General features: G+C 38.8%; 1 long non-coding RNA gene across 2 annotated transcripts in view; it reads left to right on the top strand.

Moving 5' to 3' along the window:
* Positions 1-19315, top strand: part of LOC147370406 (uncharacterized) — a 314970-nt gene that overhangs the window by 172375 nt on the left and 123280 nt on the right. The gene's annotated exons all lie outside the window — the stretch shown is intronic.

Below are 19315 nucleotides of genomic sequence, written 5' to 3'. Positions count from 1 at the left end.
AACATAATGTAGGAGGGAGCTTGTTGAAGTAGGACCTAATTTAAGGGAGAGGAAAGGGAGAAGATGGCTATTTAAATGTAGCTAGCCATTCTGTCTCTACAACTGAATTCAGGAAGGCTTCTTGTAGGAGGTAGACTTTGCTCTGAGAAAAATCATTTGGATGACATTTTAGAATTAAGTCAATAATGCTTTCTCAACTGTTTTGGGGGAGAATATAATTGATGTTTTTTGACTTGGATAGTGAATGATACCTCTCTTTCATATTCCTTGCTTGGTTTAAAACTTGCTGGGGATAAGTTGGAAGATTTGCATAGAAATCAAGTAGCCTTTTAGGAGTAAGAGTATGATAATGCAGACTTTTTCACTCTAAGGATCAAAATGATTGAAATGTCTCTAATGAACCTAGATTGCCCAGACTAGAGGGAAATCTTCATATCTTCCCTGAGCTGTTTTATCTCCACATTATGATTTTGTTTTTAAGATATGCTCATTTATTTTTTTAAGTTTGTACTGACATATATGGTCATAATTGTCTTCTCTCCATGACATATTAGGGCTCCCCAGGTGGTGCTACTGGTGAAGAAGTCTCCTGCCAAAGCAGGAGACATAAGAGATACAGGTTCGATCCCTGGGTTGGGAAGATCCCCTGGAGAAGGGCGTGGCAACCCACTCTAGTATTCTTGCTAGCATCTTTTCTAACTAGAGTTTCATCTTTTCCAGATATACCATGGCATATATTTTCTTAGTGGGAGTTCTTCATCTATCATTCTCTTTTTCCCATTCTTATTTCTATTTTGTCTTTCAATTGTTAAAATACTTGGACTGTGATATTTATGTTTCTTGTTGTTGTTTAGTCGTTAAGTCATGTCCAACTCTTTTGTGGCCCCATGGACTGTAGCCTACCAGTCTCCCCTGTCCATGGGATTTCCCAGGAAAGAATGGAGTGGGTTGCCATTTTGTTCTCCAGGGGACATTTATATATTTTAATACAATTAAAATTGAGGTTTTCTTCTATTTATTAGAATTTTCTCAGATCTTATTGTCTCAGTACCTATAGATAGATAGTATTTTCCTGACTAAAAATATTATAGTCTATAGAGGAGTCTTGTTGAAAGATTGTTCACATCTTCCAGAAAAGCCAGCATGGAGCAAGCAAATGAACCTTCTTCCTAAGATGTACATCTGATTAGGTTGCTGGCCCGTGTTTGTTTCTTGTGAGTGATGTCCTGGTTTCCAAAGACTTTATTTCACTTTCTGTTCTCAAATGCTAGGAAGCAGTGAAATGGGGAAGCTTTTCATACAACCATAAAGACAAGGAGATGTGATATTATCATTTATTTATTCATTATAAGGACATTTAGGGAGATAGAATGTTTGATGGAAAAAAAAAGTCATTCTTCTTATGTGGATCTCAAATTAGGTCCCTTTCATTATTTTTTAGGTACTAGTGAAAGAATGAGGGGATTCTGTTGTGGATTCCATTCCAGTGTGGCTCAGTGATGAAGAATCTGCCTGCCAATGCAGGAGACACAGGAGACATGGGTTCTATCCCTGGGTTGAGAAGATCCCCTGAGTAGGAAATGTCAACCCATTCTGGTATTCTTGCCTGGAAAATCCCATTGATAGAGGAGCCTGGTGAGCTACAGTCTGGGGGGTTGCCAAGAGTCAGACATGACTGACCAACTGGGCACGTTAAAAGACTCTGAAATGTCACAACCCTGTAATCCTTGAAAAGCTTTTTTCCATCATTTTTTCCCTAGTAAGTTACACTTATCTCTTCTTTACATCCACTTTGAAATCAATTAGCATATACTACTTATATGTCTATTTCTTCCATTAGCTCATTGGTAACAGATTTTTTTTTTATGGGGAATACGGTTTCATGCTTTCTGTGTGCCCCACTCTGGCAAGCTCCTTTCCAACCAGTGACAACATTTCACTCTTCTTAGTAGAGAGCGTGTGATGGCAGAATATTCACAGCCAAAGTTTAAGCAATTAAGGGAACGTTGATTTCCATACGTAGCCACAGAAAGACGATGTTTACAGCAAGTGTCAGAATTTTGTCTGAACAAGGTAGAGGGAGCTTCCCTTGGGCCTTTCTGTCTTCATTTCTTTATTTACTTTTAAAAGAGAGCAGTGTGTTTGCTAGGTTTGCCACAGACTGGGTACCACAGGCCGGGTAGCTTCAACAAGGGAAATTTATTTTCTCACAGTTCTCAAACCAGAAGTGTGAAATCAAGGAGTCCTCAGGTTGGTTTCTTCTAAGGTCTCTCTTCATGGCTTGCAAATGGCCATCTTCTCCCCATGTAAGTCACCCAGCCTTCTCTCTATTGTGTCTGTGTTCTAATCTCCTCTTCTTACAAGGATTAGGGCACAGTCATATCAATTAGAGACAATTCTAATGACCTCATTTTAACTTAATTGCCTCTTTAAAGACTCTGTGTATAAACAGATTCTTATTCTGAGGTACGGTCATTTAGAATTTCAATATATGAATTGGAGGAGGGGGTGCATAATTCAGCCCTTAAGAGGAACCATGCCTATTGGCTTTTATAGTTCAATAACAGTACTTTAAAAAATGACATTGTTTCTCCTTCTTGCGCTTTAAAAGTAATGGAACATGTCTAAGATCGTAGGACATCTACATAGGTAAGTATAAATCTTGTTGGCATTTTAATTTTCTCACTGGAAATCTTGTTTCCATGTGCAAGTACTTAAGGTTCTGGGAGATTTTTTTCATTATTGCTCTCCTTATGAAAGCAGCTGTTCAATGAACACGGCATATTTTGTTACCTCATCAAGAAGCAGAGGAAGATTATGCTGTGATCGGGTTTTGTATGGCTATCGTCAATGCTGTTCTGATTGTCTGAACCCCAGTGATTGATTTAATAGGTCTACTCCAGGGCAGTTACTCATCTCTGATATTTGTCCAACTCAAAGCTCCATGTTATTTATGTAAACGATGCTTTATATGCCTTCCATGAAGATAAATCCAAGTTGCCAGAACTGTTTAAGAGATGAGTGTGCCTCCCAATTGGGATTACAGTCGCAGAATTTATCTTTATCAACTTTCCTGTTACTTCACTGGCACATTGGGAGCTTTGGAAGATAAGAGGATAAGATATGACTAGGAGAATCTATTTTCTGCTCTGAAGGTAGTATTTTGACATTTCAGGAGACTGTGCATCTAGGAAGATCTCAGAACACAAATAAAGAAAAACGGGCTTAGGAATGGATGATTTATCTTTGAAAAATGAAAACCCCTCTAAACCATAGGAGAAATCTGAAACCAGAGTCCTTTTAGAAGCTCAGCACTTGGAAAATATTTGTATGTGTTATGCGTTTTTAGCTTTGGCTAGGGATTTTTTTTCTTTTACGTGCTAGAACATGAGCATTAAGTGTTCTTTATATATGTAGTTGTTGGAAGATTAAAAGGGTATATGTGATTTCTGGTTTGAAAATGATGGAGTGAGGTCTGTGAATTCTTTTATAAGAATGCGGTTAGCAGCGCTGCAGTTTGCCAACCAAGAAGATGGGCACGGGCAACTCTGTCATTAGAATTGCTGGGAACCCGCAACACAGCCTGATCCACTCTGCCACCCAAACCTTCCTCAAATGGCTGATGGGGAGGTTGCTCATTTCAAAGATGAGGGATCATAATAGGAACAAGTAGAGGATTCAAACAAAGCTGTTACAGAGGGGGAAACAAAAGAGGTAAAGAAACAGGAAATGCTAATATCAAATGATGAAATTTCACCAAGAAAAATATTCCATGGAGGAGATAAAAATTATAGCCATATATGTCATCAAGAATTATTTAAAAAAAAACACCTTAATGAGATGATTATAACTGAAAAAGAAAGGGGCACAGTACAGCAGAAGAGGTCAGGAAAGATACCCCTCCAGACCCACTCCTTACTCTTCTCTACCCTGATCCATCCCAGGAGGCTGACCTCTGAACCATTCAGTTCAAAGGGTTCTGTTTTCTGGCTTCTAGTTGGGCTTTGCCACTTCAGAGTACCAGCAAAAGAATGGAAAGGGAGAAGAGGGGTCAAGTTATTCTTTCTCTTGGGGCCCCCTGTGGGGTCATTCTGGGCTGGTTGGGTCCCTTGACTAAGGAAGGGGAAGCGTTTAAATGGCTCTCTCTTTGGGTTCCAGTTGCCACTCCCTCCCATTGTCCTTTTAGACCTACAGTGACCCCCAAGGGGTCCTGCACTCAGCCATGTGAGTTCCCTATATTCTGCCTTCACCTTTGTAAACAGTGCCTATATTAAAGCTCTTCAGTTTGAGTGTGCCCTCGATGTTCTGCCAAGATCCTAACTAAGATGATGAAACTGGCGAAGCTCAGAAATGAAGTAGAGGGAGAAAAAAATTAAATACTCTAGAAATGAACCAGATTGGAAACAGCACAAAGGAAAATAGGTTCTTCTGAAGACACAGGCACAATTAATGGTAGAAATTAGAAAAGATGTAACATAAAATAAAAATAAATAAGGCTTAAAAAGGCAAGAGAGAAAAGAATAGATATAGAAGACAGGCAAATCAGTGGCAGGGTCAAAGAGAACCAAAATAATGTAACCAAACAAATATTTAAAGATATAATTTGAGAACTTACCAAAAAAAACCTTGAATCTATACATGGTATACATAGTCCTTATCCAAGAGAAAAAAATAAGAGAATGATCAACACCAAAATCCATCCTAGTAAAGTTGCATCGATTCGATATATATAGATATATAGTCTGCATCCAGATAAAAAGATCAAGAGACTTAAGGGGGAAAATGCAAGATAAACTCGCTGATGTTGTTCAGTCGCTCAGTCGTATCTGACTCTTAGCGATCCCACTGACTGCAGCACAGCAGATTCCCTGTCCTTCACTATTTTCCGGAGTTTGCTCAAACTCATGTCCATAATCTCAGACTTCTCTATATCAGTACTCTAAACAAGCTGTGGAACCAATGATGCCAATTAAGTCTTGAAAAAAGAGTGACTCAGGAATCTTTACACCTAGACAAACTGCAGTTCAACATAAAGGTAACAATTTTGAACATATAAAAATTCAAGGAATATAGTTTTTTGAGTTCTTTTTTAATTTCAACCTTCCTTTGATGAATGAAGAAATTAACAGCAAAAAGACTGTTTATGAGAATTGAATGCATTCTCCCTGGAACTAAGATTGAAACAGATGTGAAAATTATAGTCAAAGTTAGAAGGCAAATGTTAAAAATTGGCCAATATAAAAATTATATATCCAACCAAATGAGATGAGAAGGAGAGCAGTAAGAGGTGGCATAAACATACTGATCTCTTTTTATCGTAAGATGGATAACAATATTATTTAAAGCTTATATAGCAATAGAGATATAAGGATATCTAGAGATAAAAAAGTGAATTGATTTTGGTGGTATCAGGGAACAGATAACACACTCGAGTGACGGAAGACAGAGAAAGACAAATACCATATCTTATCACTTATATGTGGAATCAAAAAAAAAGATGCATGCATGCTTAGTCACTTCATTCTTGTTCCTACTCTTTGCAGCCCTATGGACTATAGCCTGCTAGGCTCCTCTGTTCATTGGGTTCTCCAGGCAAGAATACTGGACTGGGTTGCCATGCCCTTCTTCAGAGGATCTTCTCAACCCAGGGACTGAACCTGTATCTCTTACATCTCCTCCACTAGCAGGAGGGTTCTTTGCCACTACTGCCATCTGGGAAGCTTATTTACAGTTTGGAAACTGACTCACAGACTTTTGAAAACAAAATTATGGTTACTAATGGTGGGAGGAAGGGATAAATTAGGAGTTTGGGATTAAAGTATAAACATATGACTATATATAGAATAGATAGTCAAGAAGGACCTACTGTATAGCACAGGGAACTGTACTCAATATTCTGTAATGACCCATATGGGAAAAGACTCTGAAGCAGAATTGTTATATGTATGTATATAGCTGAATCACTTTGCTGTACAACTAAAACTAACATTATAAATCAACTATACTGCACTATAAAATTTTTTTTAAAAAAAAAGGGTAACTGAAGAGAGTTTGTTGAGGGTCTGATTATAAAAGCCTGAGAAGAAAGAAAAGAGATAAACAAGGGACCATGTAGTAACATCAAGAAGCTACTACCATCCGTGGACATAAAGAGGCAAAGGGAGGAAGTTACTGTCAAATATGAAGAAAGAAGCACTGGTGGGGAGAGTGTCTGCTGGACGAGATCTGTCTCCATCAGTTCAGTTCAGTTCAGTCACTCTGTCGTGTCCAACTCTTTGTGACCCCATGAATCGCAGCACACCAGGCCTCCCTGTCCATCACCAACTCCCAGAGTTCACTCAGACTCACGTCCATCGAGTCAGTGATGCCATCCAGCCTTCTCATCCTCTGTTGTCCCCTTCTCCTCCTGCCCCCAATCCCTCCCAGCATCAGTCTTTTCCAATGAGTCAACTCTTCGCATGAGATGGCCAAAGTACTGGAGTTTCATCTTTAGCATCATTCCTTCCAAAGAAATCCCAGGGCTGATCTCCTTCAGAATGGACTGGTTGGATCTCCTTGCAGTCCAAGGGACTCTCAACACCACAGTTCAAAAGCATCAATTCTTCAGCACTTAGCCTTCACAGTCCAACTCTCACATCCATACATGACCACAGGAAAAACCATAGCCTTGACTAGACAGACCTTTGTTGGCAAAGGAATGTCTCTGCTTTTCAATATGCTATCTATGTTGGTCATAACTTTTCTTCCAAGGAGTAAGCGTCTTTTAATTTCATGACTGCAGTCACCATCTGCAGTGATTTTGGAGCCCAGAAAAATAAAGTCTGACACTGTTTCTACTGTTTCTCCATCTATTTCCCATGAAGTGATGGGACTGAATGCCATGATCTTTGTTTTCTGAATGTTGAGCTTTAAGCCAACTTTTTCACTCTCCACTTTCACTTTAATCAAGAGGCTTTTTAGTTCGTCTTCACTTTCTGCCATAAGGGTGGTGTCATCTGCATATCTGAGGTTAATGATATTTAAATCAATCAACCCTCCAAATTTTGGCTGGAGAAGAAGGGCTGGGGAATAGATACCCTGGTCTCTTTTCTCTTTCTACTTGGTTGCATTGGCCCATCTTAACTGGAAACTAAAGAGCAAACCAATCCAGTTAAGGTTATCCATAGGGGGTCAGCCTCCCATGATATAGAGCTGCCCATCTTAACCAGACACTCTTACACTATCCTCCTGTTTCCCTCTGCTGATCCACAGCAGGCTGAGTGCTTTACCTGGTTGTTGTTGTGTTCAGTTGCTCAGTTGTGTCCAGCTCTTTGCGACCTCATGAACTGCAGCACGCCAGGCTTCCCTATCCTTCACCATCTCCCGGTGTTTGCTCAGATTCATGTCTACTGAGTCAGTGATGTTATCTAACCATCTCATCCTCTGCCGCCCTGTTCTCCTTTTGCCTTCAATTTTCCCCAGCATCAGTCTTTTTCAATGAGTTGACTTTACCTGGTAAGATGACTCAAACGTTTATGCTTGTAAGATCTGAGTCATTAAGTTACTGCAGTTTTGGGCTAGTAGTATTAAGCAAGAGAGTACGATGATTTGTCTCAGTAAAACTCCTGGGTTCTAGACATAGTCTTCTTTGCCTCAGTATGTGACAACAACTCGATTTTCCTTCTGGAAAATAGCATCAATCCTCCAGTTCAAAATGACTTCTAGTTTAGAGGCATGAAAGTGAGAAGTAAAAGTGTTAGTCGCTCAGTTGTGTCCGACTCTTTGTGACCCCACGGACTGCAGCCCACCAGGCTCTTCTGTCCATGGGACTCTCCAGGCAAGAATACTGGAGTGGATTGCCATTCCCTTCTCTAGGGGATTTTCCTGACGCAGGGATTGAATACAGGTATCCTGCATTGCAGGCTGATTCTTTACTGTCTGAGCCACCAGGGAAGAACTTAGAGGCATGAGGAACCCAAAATGGCCAGGGGCAGTCACAGGTTCTGATTTAAAACACCTGGTATAAACATTCCTCTCTAGAACACTAGGACTATTAAACCCACTGAAGCAAGACGGCAGGGTTGAGAAGCAGAAATTGCTTAAGTGAGTTATTAGGTGTAGTTGGTATGGACTACTACCACCCCTACCTCCTAGCTCCCAAACCTGTACATTTTGACTGTTGGAGATGTAACACTGTTTGCTGGCTCCTGGTTTAAGGCATATACTGTTTCTTACAAAAAGTTTTCCAAGGTTGAATACCACTGAGCTTTCAGTTCAGTTATTGTTTTATAGCAACCATATCTAGAAGCAAGGCATAGAGTAAAAACAGTGATTCTGCAGATAGGAGCCCATTGCTACATCTCCTTTGTTGTACAATGGGTTTCTTGTTCAGGGTTCCTCATATGTGTAGCAATGAATGCCTTGTTACTTGAATGAACAAAGAATTCTTAAGTTCACTAATAATGGTATTGGCAGAAGTGCTGCAGACTGGAATTGAAATTCCTATCCAGAATAAGTTTATACAAAGGCAAATTGCTACACTCTCCATGAGAGAAGGGATCCAATGTGATTAACGTGCTACCATATTGGGTGCTTGGTAATGGTGGGTGTCAAGTCAGATTTGGGGAGAAGAAAACTGTCTTGTTGAACTCATCCACAGCCTCCATCTCTGACACTATGAACACTTTGTACATGTACCTATTGAACATGTTTTTAGGTTACTGGAGAAATAGGCTGAATGACATAATTTAAATATATAATCCCTGTACGCAGCATATCACAACATTTTTGCATGTGAATTCAGTCTGATAATCCAGTTCTATTTATTGTGATATGTTGCATATTTGTATTTTTTTCTAGAAGGAATACATGTTCTGTTTGTGACCTTTGTTGTCTGTTTATATTAACTTTTTGTTTACTCTTACCACCCTAATTATTTGACATTAATGAATCTGCCTTCACACAGTCAGTCTCCAAGAATAGAAGAAGTCATTCCATCCAGCTATACCAAGTCTTACTATGTGATGTCTTGGCTTGGTTTCTAGGCCTGAGACTGAAGTTCCAGGGAAACTCTTCATTTCCTATCATCCCAGAGGAAGCTTGTCTGCTACTGTCTGCTTCCGGACCTGTGGCTCATGCCTTTTGAGTTTCTGTCTTATTTTGGTCCACAAAGATATTTATCTTACCCCTAAGCCTGGCTAAGTTGTTTTGGTAATTCTCTCTTTTTATTTTTCAATTAATTTCTTTCAGAGTATAGTTGCTTTATAATGGTGTGTTAATTTCTACTGTACCGAAAATAGAACGAGCCATACCTTTGCATATATTCCCTCTTTTTTGGATTTATTTCCATTTAGGTCACCGCAGAGCACTGAGTAGAGTTCTCTATACTATATAGTAGGTTCTCACTAGTTACCTGTTTTAAATATGGTAGTGTAGACATGTCAGTCCCAATCTCCTAATTTATCCAAGCCCCCTTCACCCTTGGCATCCACACATTTGTACTGTATGCTTGTGTCTCTGTTTCTGCTTTGCAAATAAGATCATCTATACCATTTTTCTAAATTTGACATATAAGTGTTAATATACGATATTACTTTGGAAGGACTGATGCTAAAGCTGAAACTCCAGTACTTTGGCCACCTCATGCGAAGAGTTGACTCATTGGAAAAGATTCTGATGCTGGGAGGGATTGGGGGCAGGAGGAGAAGGGGACGACAGAGTATGAGATGGCTGGATGGCATCACTGACTTGATGGACGTGAGTCTCAGTGAACTCCAGGAGTTGGTGATGGACAGGGAGGCCTGGCGTGCTGCGATTCATGGGGTCACAGAATCGGACACGACTGAGTGACTGATCTGGTCTGATACCATATTTGTTTTTCTGACTTACTTCACTCTGTATGACAGTGTCCAGGTCCATCTGCATGTCTACAATGACTTTATTTCATTTCTTTTTATGGTGGAATCATATTCCATTGCATACATGTACCACATCTTCACCAGCAATCCCACTACTGGGCATTTACCCAGAGAAAACTACAATTCAAAAGGGCGCATGCATCCCGTTGCTCATTGCAGCACTATTAACAATAGCCAGGACATGGAAGAAACCTAAATGTTCATCAACAGAGGAATGGTCATTCTTGTTTTTAAATATATTTTATCCATCCTCACTATCTATAGAGGACAGGAGTATGCCAGTAAATGAAACCCACTTTTAATGAATAAATCTTACCACTATCTACCAGTCAATGGTTAAAGAATAAAGAGATATATCTGAATATTTAAATATTTGTATTTATTGAACTTAAGAGCTACTTTAACTATCAATGATCATTGTGTATTGTGTGTCCTCTGTTCCTTGTATTTAATTGCTATTAAAATAAAAAAATATATTGTTCACAATAATAATACTGTATTCTCCTATTTTGGCAAATTGTATACTGAATCATATGTAAGATTTCTTGGTACTTATTACATGGGGAAGTGATGAATTAAAGTAATAAACTTAAATGGGGATAAAAGTAATTTTCTAGATTTTGGTTCAAAAATCCATGTACAGTAATAGAGGACAGCAGAGATTTGGCTAAATGGGAGCATACGTGGCAAGGACTTTGGTATTTTAGCAATAAAAGTTCTGTATGACTAACCAATATATGTCTGCCAAAAAATCTAATTCAAGTTAGACACAATAATAGAAATATAGTGGTGAGGAAAAGGTGGTTGAATATTCTCTCCCTGCTCACTACAGGTCATACTCTGTTGCTGTGTTAGTCACTCAGTTGTGTCCAAGTCTTTGTGACTGCGTGGACTATAGCCCATCAGGCTCTTCTGTTTATGGAATTCTCCAGAGAAGAATACTGGAGTGGCTTGCTATGCCCTTCTCCAGACAGGTCATACTAAGCATAGACTATTACTTTTGGTTCCAAATGCCACCCTATAAAAGGAACCAATTTGGTGCTTACCAGGAGAATAGAAATCAGGCCTTTAAAAGTTTTGAAAACTCTTATAAAGAAGGAGCATTTTTAAGCAACTGAGTTTTGAAGGACTTTATAAATGTCCTCAAATATTTCAATTAACATGAAAAGATTAATCATACTCTGTGCAGTTCAAGAAGACAGAACTAGAATGGATCAGTATATATGTTTTCTAGTTCAAAAAAATTAAAAAATTTTAGAAATATTCCAAACATGAGAATTTTGAAAATAAATTCAGTCTTTCATTGTAGTGAGTTTCCAGTCATTGAAGTTGTTCAGGTAAATGCTAATGGATGTGATATTAGAGATTCAGGTGGCTCAGAGGTTAAAGCGTCTGCCTCCAATGCGGGAGACCAGGGTTCGATCCCTGGGTTGGGAAGATCCCCTGGAGAAGGAAATGGTAACCCACTCCAGTGTTCTTGCCTGAAAAATCCCATGGACAGAGAAGCCTGGTAGGCTACAGTCCACAGGGTCACAAAGAGTCGGACATGACTGAGCGATTTCACCTTCACCTTCAACTAAAGATTGTATCAGTATCTTTTCCTTTGAGGGTCTGCTACTGCTGCTGCCGCTAAGTCGCTTCAGTCGTGTTTGACTCTGTACAACCCTGTAGACGGCAGCCCACCAGGCTCCCCTGTCCCTGGGATTCTCCAGGCAAGAACACTGCAGTGGGTTGCCATTTCCTTCTCCAATGCATGAAAGTGAAAAGTGAAAGTGTAGTCGCTCAGTCGTGTCCGACTCTTAGCAACCTCATGGACTGCAGCCTACCAGGCTCCTCTGTCCATGGGATTTTCCAGACAAGAGTACTGGAGTGGGGTGCCATTGCCTTCTCCCTTTGAGGGTCTACCATTTACCAAATAACACTTGGCCAGACTCATTCATTTTTGTAAACCCTTGTGAACTCCATTCATGAATTATGTGTCAAATTCCCTTTCATTTGCTCTGCCTTTACAAATGTTGTACTATCCCATTTTATCCATCACTGTCTCAGCTTTGCAAACCTCTTCATATCTTTAAATCTTAGCCTCAGTGTCCCTTCTTCCTGGAGGCCTTCTTGGGTTTTGGGGTTTTTTTTTTTGTTGTTGTTGTTGTTACAAGTCTATCTCCCTACTAAGTCTGAATTTCTGGAGATAAAATACTGCATATCCTATCAATATATCTGCCACTCTACATAGTGCATAGTGCAGTGGATAGATGGATGGGTGGATTCATTAGTTAAGTATCATTCTAGCCTAAACAGAGACAAGACATATGGCAGCATTTCTGCAAAAGGAGGCAAGGTATGTAGAAAGAAAGTGGTGAATGTCAAGGCATATTATTTTTGGATCAGGAAGTAAAGTAGCTGTAGAACAATAACAAAATAACAAAAGGACAACTTAAAAATTTTAAATGGAAAAGAAAAGCTGTAGAAACATTACTTGAGAGAAAAAAATGTGTGCTTATGAACAAATAATTTCCCCTCTGTGTATTACTTGTTTTCTATGGTCAATTCAGCTCATAGAGTCTTTGATTATAATTTTGCATGAAGATTCAATTTTACTTATGATGTTAAAGACTAGAACAGTCTAGAGAGAAAATTTAATTTTATTGCTATATTGCTAAGATATATTGCTAGCATATTCAGTACAAGAGCTCTTACTTCTTTTACAATGTGAAAAGCATCTGCATTCTATATTGGAAATGTATGGGCCCGGTTTCTTTGTGACCAAATAAATCAGCAGTACGTTCTAGTTTGATAACCTTGCCCCTGTGTGATCCTACGGATAAGAAAGTATATATGGGAGACACCAAGATAATTGTTTTATGAAGGGAAACTAGTGTTCTCTCATGCCCTGTAGCCTTTAAAAAGGTTAAAAAGAAGGGAAAAAAACACCTTATAATGCATGCTTGGAAAACAATTGCAGTCATTTTCGGGGCTGAAGATTAAATTATTGTACATTATAGTGTGCATGTCTATGATAAGTAGATTACGATAGATCATTCCAAGAGAACGTGGAGGGAAGATTGCACTAACATTAGCTTCTCTGGTATTTGCAGGTTGTAAATTTCTGTAAATGATAGATGTAAAGATGGAAGACAGATGGATAGAGGAAAAGACAGAATCAGATACTGAATGAATTAGTACTGCAGCCCGTGCTCCAGTGCTGTCTTATTACCATCAGGCCAGCAAGCATCAAAGTCCCCACATCCCCCACTCCCTCCCCCTGAAATGTACCGATTTATATGAAAATTAAGATTACAAATTAAAGCCTGGCTATCCTGGAGTTTTCCAGTTCATCAGCCATCCAATAAAAATGATGTCAAGCCTGTATGCATAATTCCCAGAAGATTACTTTGTCCTTACAGCTAAGCCCTGTCCCTGATATGAAAGATCTCTATCCACTTTTATTGAAATAAAGAACTAACATCATAATCCCAATATTGAGGTATAATCTTCATTATCTCCTGACCCTCTTGAGGTTCCCCCAATCTATATTACTTCAGATTTGTTTATTTATAATCCTTATGTATTTACCTTTATTGAGATAAGATTAAAAACTGAAAAAAAAAGCTCCCCCCCAAAAATCCTTATGATCTGATGATTGAGTTTCAGTTCACCAACAATCAACTAATGTGTTAGGCTGAGTTATTTTTTTTTTAAAGTGGCTCTTATAGTTGTCTAGCCTAAGCTTGAAAAGGCATTAATTGGTCCCCTGAGTGTCCCTGTTTCATTAAATGAATTATTTCCAATCCAACCTGGTTTGTGAAATGATGGCAGCATCCTCTTTTCCTGTTTACTAAAAAAGGTTGGGGAGGGGTATATAAAAAGATAGAATAAGCCAGAGAAACTTTTATCTCTTTTCTTAGGAAGTTTTGCTTCATAACTATGGTTAATTACTGGTAAACCACAATCCCCCAACCTTTTTTCCCCCCAAGAGCCTTAATGGCCTCTGGCTATGCCTCGGGCTGTTAACTATCACACTAGTCATTAATGCTGGTCAAGATGATTTCTTGGAGATTACTGCTCATTTATTAATTTTTTTTTTAAATAGAACAGACTGTTCTGCACAAAGAATGAAATGGTAGTCATTTTTTCCCTTTTCCAAAAGCATAAACACCTATAAAAACCACATTTTACTGTGATATTTTAAAAAACATTTCACATATCATTTTAGTTTTATTTGCAAAGTTAAAACTGGGTATGCAATGTCCTGGTTTTCACGAATTATCATGCTTTCTTACTTTTAATGAATTTTGGTTGTTGTATTTGGAGAAACACATCTTGAGGGATTTGCTAAGTGTTCTCAGTTATTTGCACCTCTTATTTTACCTTTTGGGGAAAGAAATATTAGGATAATATTATCTGGCTTTCAGATTTGAAAACAGAGGGAAAATAGAAATATTTTACTATTGGCATAGAACTGCACTGGAGTAGTTCTTCTTAAAATAACATTTATTCTTTGATTGCAAAGGGTTCTTGTCTTACTATTGTTTGATATAAAGTGGGGTTTTGTATGGGCTTCCCTGGTAGCTTAGCTGGTGAAGAATCCACCTGCAATGCAGGAAACCCGGTTCAATACCTGGGTCAGGAAGATCCCCCGGAGAAGGGATAAGCTACCCACTCCAGTATTCTTGGACTTCCCTGTTGGCTCAGAGGGGAAAGAATCTGCCTTCAATGCGTGAGACCTGGGTTCAATCCCTGGGTTGGGAAGATCCCCTGGAGGAGGACATGGCAATCCACTCCAGTATTCTTGCCTGGAGAATCCCCATGCACAGAGGAGCCTGGCAGGCTACAGACCATGGGGTCGCAGAGTCAGACATGACTGAGTGACACAGCACAGCACAGGGTTCTGTATAACCTTCATTGGCTCAGTTATTCCTCATCTGTGAATCCTTTCACTTCATTCATTCATGCCTTGAGCATCTGCTATTGCCTGGGCACACTCAGAGGTAAATCAGTAGAGAATGGAGAAGACACTGGAAGACAGAAACAGCTTATGATCACTAAATAATTTTTTGCATAAAATGATACTCAAATGTAAAGTCCTATATTAGAATTAAGGCTTTATTCAAATATTTATGCACAAATTAGAAGGGAAGTAACTGGTACCGATACTTACTGTGCACCTGGGTGGGTGGGCACCTGGATGAATTTTTTACTTAACCCTTGTAATGACTTTGTAGTCCTTATAGCAACCCTACAATGATTTCTATTTTGTAGATGTATAAATTGGGATGTTAAGATTGTTGAAGATGTGGGAGAAAAAAGAATTGAAGGAACAATGCAAAAAAGAAAGCTTCAGGTCATAAAAAAACATTGTTTCTTAGTATTTCATTTGCTCATAAGTAAGAAATGCATTCTTCCTTTTTAAACAAAAACTGTGGCCCAAGGTGGCAGGCCACCCTGTGGAGCTCCAGTTTAGATCTTCCAGTAGATAAGATGAGAGTATCAATGAAGTAGGTTTATCCTACCAGTCAGATTCATTTGCATTAAATATAAATATTCTTTAGAGAGCAAGGCTGCCAGTGATGAATAATTTCGTGTGAATTCTTAAAAATGCTTATTACCAGCCATGATGTAGGATCTATTTATCAATCTATCTATGGGAAGTGGGGACAGAAGGGGCAAAGGAATTTAAAAAGTGATATGATATAGGTTATTTTGAAGGATGGAACTTAAGCCAGGAAAGAATAATAGAATACTGGGTATGAGGGATGAAAGAATAATTCAGGGTGGAAAAGGGAAAATTCATTTATGCCCTTGGATTATCCTAGCCCTGTCTGACATAAGACAGGGTGTACCATGTGCTGGAAAATGTTTATAACTTATAAAGCTTTGAATTCTGAGGGATAAGCCATGAATGACAGAGTGGTTCTAAAAGCTGTACATTCTGTGATAAGCCCTCTCTCTCTATTTTTTTCTCATCAAAGACAGGAACCTATATTTTCACATGACTGACCAAGATATTTTAGAATCAGAATTGTACTGGTATACATAATTTTAAACTATAAATACAGCCTTCTTTCTTTATTCAGGGTGTCCAGTTATTCTGAAACTACCTCCTTTCATTGTGTAAGTTTTAGTAACAAACAAACAAAAGAACTTACTGGATACAAATTAATCTATCCACCCTGCTCCCTCTGACTCCCCAATTATAAAGAAGAGGATAAAATTAAAGAACATGTATGAAGTGGTGGAAAATATATCATGGATCATTGCTTTTCATCCTTTAGTACTTTATAAGGGATACACAGGCATTGAGTAATTTTCAGGGACTCAAAATCTGTTATCAGTTTCCAAGTGTACATTTTCCTAGGCTGATCTGCCTAAGAACCCTTCTGTTTTGTTGGTTCTTTTCTCAACTTCCCTTCACATGAATTGTTTTGCCACTTTTAAAAGAAAGGCATACCTCCAACTAACTGAGAATCTTACTAACTAGGGCATACTTACCAAGGATTTCCTGGCGGCTCAGATGGTAAAGAATCTGCCTGCAATGCAGGAGACCTGGGTTTGATCCCTGGGTTGGGAAGACCTCCTCCTGGAGTAGGGTGTGGCAAACCATTCCAGTATTCTTGCCTGAAGAATCCCCATGGACAGATGAGTTACAGTCCATGGAGTTGCAAAGAGCTGGACATGACTGAGTAACTAAGCACAGCACTTATACCAGTAGGCACAAAACTGTCTTGACTACCAAAGGAACAATAGAAATATTCATTTCCTAGAAGGCTCTTTACCTGAGGGAGTCCATAATTTTCCAAGATTCTTTACAACATCTATTATTTAACAAGCTTTAACTTTTGTACCTTCTTTCAGTAATGAAAGTAATGTACCTTGGGACTTGACACAGCTTTTTGCTCTGGTGATGCTTCAAAAAGTAGCCAGATTTAGATGCTTGCCCTAATGTATCACCATAGTTTACTTAAGATTTTGAATATGTGAAAACTTTGGTGATTTTTTTTAAGTCTCCTTTACTCAAAACCATGCAAATGGGAAAACAAGTACAATTTGATTCACACAAATAATCTTATTACATATGAATGCTTGGGTCATAAAGAGCAAGAGATAAACAACTTTGATTAAGTGTTTCCTTTTAAATGGATACATAGAGATTTGACTTGCTACATTTATAGGAATTCACTCCATTCGTCATACTTCATTCCTTAAAATCTTTACACACATGCACACAGTCATCACTGCAGAAATGCTGATTTTTTTTTTTTTCTGGATGGCTAGAGAGGAAAATTATCAATATTTCACACCAGTTTGAATCTGAGGATAAAAATCTCTGAAAGTAAAAACGTTAGTAATAACATTTACATGTCTTCTTACAAATTACAGTGCAGTTTTCCCTACAATACCTCATTACACAATAACTCAGAAGGTATGAAAGTTATTTTTCTCTATTTTATATATGAGAAAATTGACATGCCAGAGGATATCCAGGTAGTAATAAGCCAAACTAGGACTAAAATTTAAGCCTTTGGACTCAGGTCTGTGATTTCTCACTCTATTAAACCACTTCTTGTGACAATTACTTGCTAAGGACTGTGTTCTCTAAGTAAGGTCTTAAAATATGCAGTTGAGGTGATGACCTTACACAAAATCTATCTTAATTTTGGTGTGAAAGCAATATATGTATGATTTATAATGAAAGGACTTTTTTTTTGCAGAACTTCACAAAATTTAATCTTTATATCCATATAAGGGAACAAGCTGTTTAAATTACCTTTCAAGTGTGCCTCAAGGAAATGATCTGTGTCTTTTAAGATTTCAAAGAAGCATTCATGTCTAGGAAAAAGTATTAAGAAGGGCTGTGATAAGTCACTTGGTCTGTTTCATCAGGTTTTTGGCCAAGTACCGTTAATAACAGTTCTGACTCAGAATACCCAGATGATGAAAGGCTATGAGGAACGAATGACACAGGAGTAGAAGAGCCTGTGATTCCAGACTGGCCTGGTATCTGACTTGTAACTGGACATTGCAGTATTTTAGCTTCTTGTTCTGGAAAGAAATTAAGAAAATTTCAGTGAGAGTATCTGTGAATATTCTGATTCTGCACGTCTGTGCTATATGCCACTACTGCCAAACTACAGGTTATTGCTGGCTTGGAGACAAAAAACAAAGATAAAACTAGGAAAAGGGAGGGGACACTGATGTTGAAAAGGGAGGACTGGGGAAAGGATGGGCAGGCAAGTAATAGAAAGACAACAGCAAAATGCTTCTTTGAACAAATTAACTTAAATTTGGAGTGTCACCATGGGAAAATTGCCCTTCAAATTACCTTCATGATGAATTCAATGTCTTACTGCTGCTGCTAAGTCGCTTCAGTCGTGTCTGACTCTATGTGACCCCAGAGACGGCAGCCCACCAGGCTCCTCCGTCCCTGGGATTCTCCAGGCAAGAACACTAGAGTGGGTTGCCATTTCCTTCTCCAAAGCATGAAAGTGAAAAGTGAAAGTGAAGTCGCTCAGTCGTCTCTGACTCTTAGTGACCCCATGGATTGGAGCCTACCAGGCTCCTCCAGCCATGGGGTTTTCCAGGCAAGAGTACTGGAGTGGGGTGCCATTGCCTTCTCCACAATGTCTTACTAGTCAATGATTTTCAGGTGGCAGCATACAAAACAATCACCTGGAGGCTTGTTAAAAATACACAATCTGTTTTGTAAATTTGAGCTGGAGTGAAAGAAACTGTGTTTTTAACATAGCACCTGGGTGACTTTGATGAATTGTACTTTGAGAAAACCTGGGCTAGAAATTCTTATCCCTGGATGAGAAATTTTTTCTTGAAATTGTTTCCCACACCACTTCAACCCACATAAAGATCTCATATTCTCTTTTTTTAATGTGTTCATGTTCAAATTCTATGTCAAATATCAGCATGGGAAACATTCTTAGTGTCTGGAGTAATCTATGGATCAACAAACACAATAAATTGAGTGACAGTTCAAAAGTCTCATCTACCCAGTCATTTGTTTGGAAGTCAAAGATGAGGAAGGAAATATTAACATATCAAAGAAAGTGAAAGTTAGTCTCTTTGAGACCGTTTGACCCCATGAACTACACAGTCTATGGAATTCTCCAGGTCAGAATACTGGAGTGGGTAGCTGTTCCCTTCTCCAGGGAATCTTCCCAACCCAGGGATCAAACCCATGTCTCCCACGTTGCAGGCAGATTATTTACCAGCTGAGCCATCAAGGAAGCCCAAGAGTACTGGAGTGGGTAGCCTATCCCTTCTCCAGCAGATTTTCCTGAACCCGGACTTGAACAGGGGTCTCCCGCATTGCAGGCAGATTCTTTACCTGCTGAGCCTACCTTCTAATATAATAGAAGATGTCAATTATTATCACTATAGCTCATATACTGTATATATAAATTTTGCTT

The sequence above is a fragment of the Bos grunniens genome, chromosome 6 (genome assembly GCF_055505025.1).
Source record: "Bos grunniens cultivar Pamir isolate PY7600 chromosome 6, Bosgru_T2T1.0, whole genome shotgun sequence".
In the NCBI taxonomy this organism is placed as follows: domain Eukaryota; kingdom Metazoa; phylum Chordata; class Mammalia; order Artiodactyla; family Bovidae; genus Bos; species Bos grunniens.
Note: the sequence above shows the minus strand (reverse complement) of the source record. Positions and strands in the feature narration are given on the sequence as shown.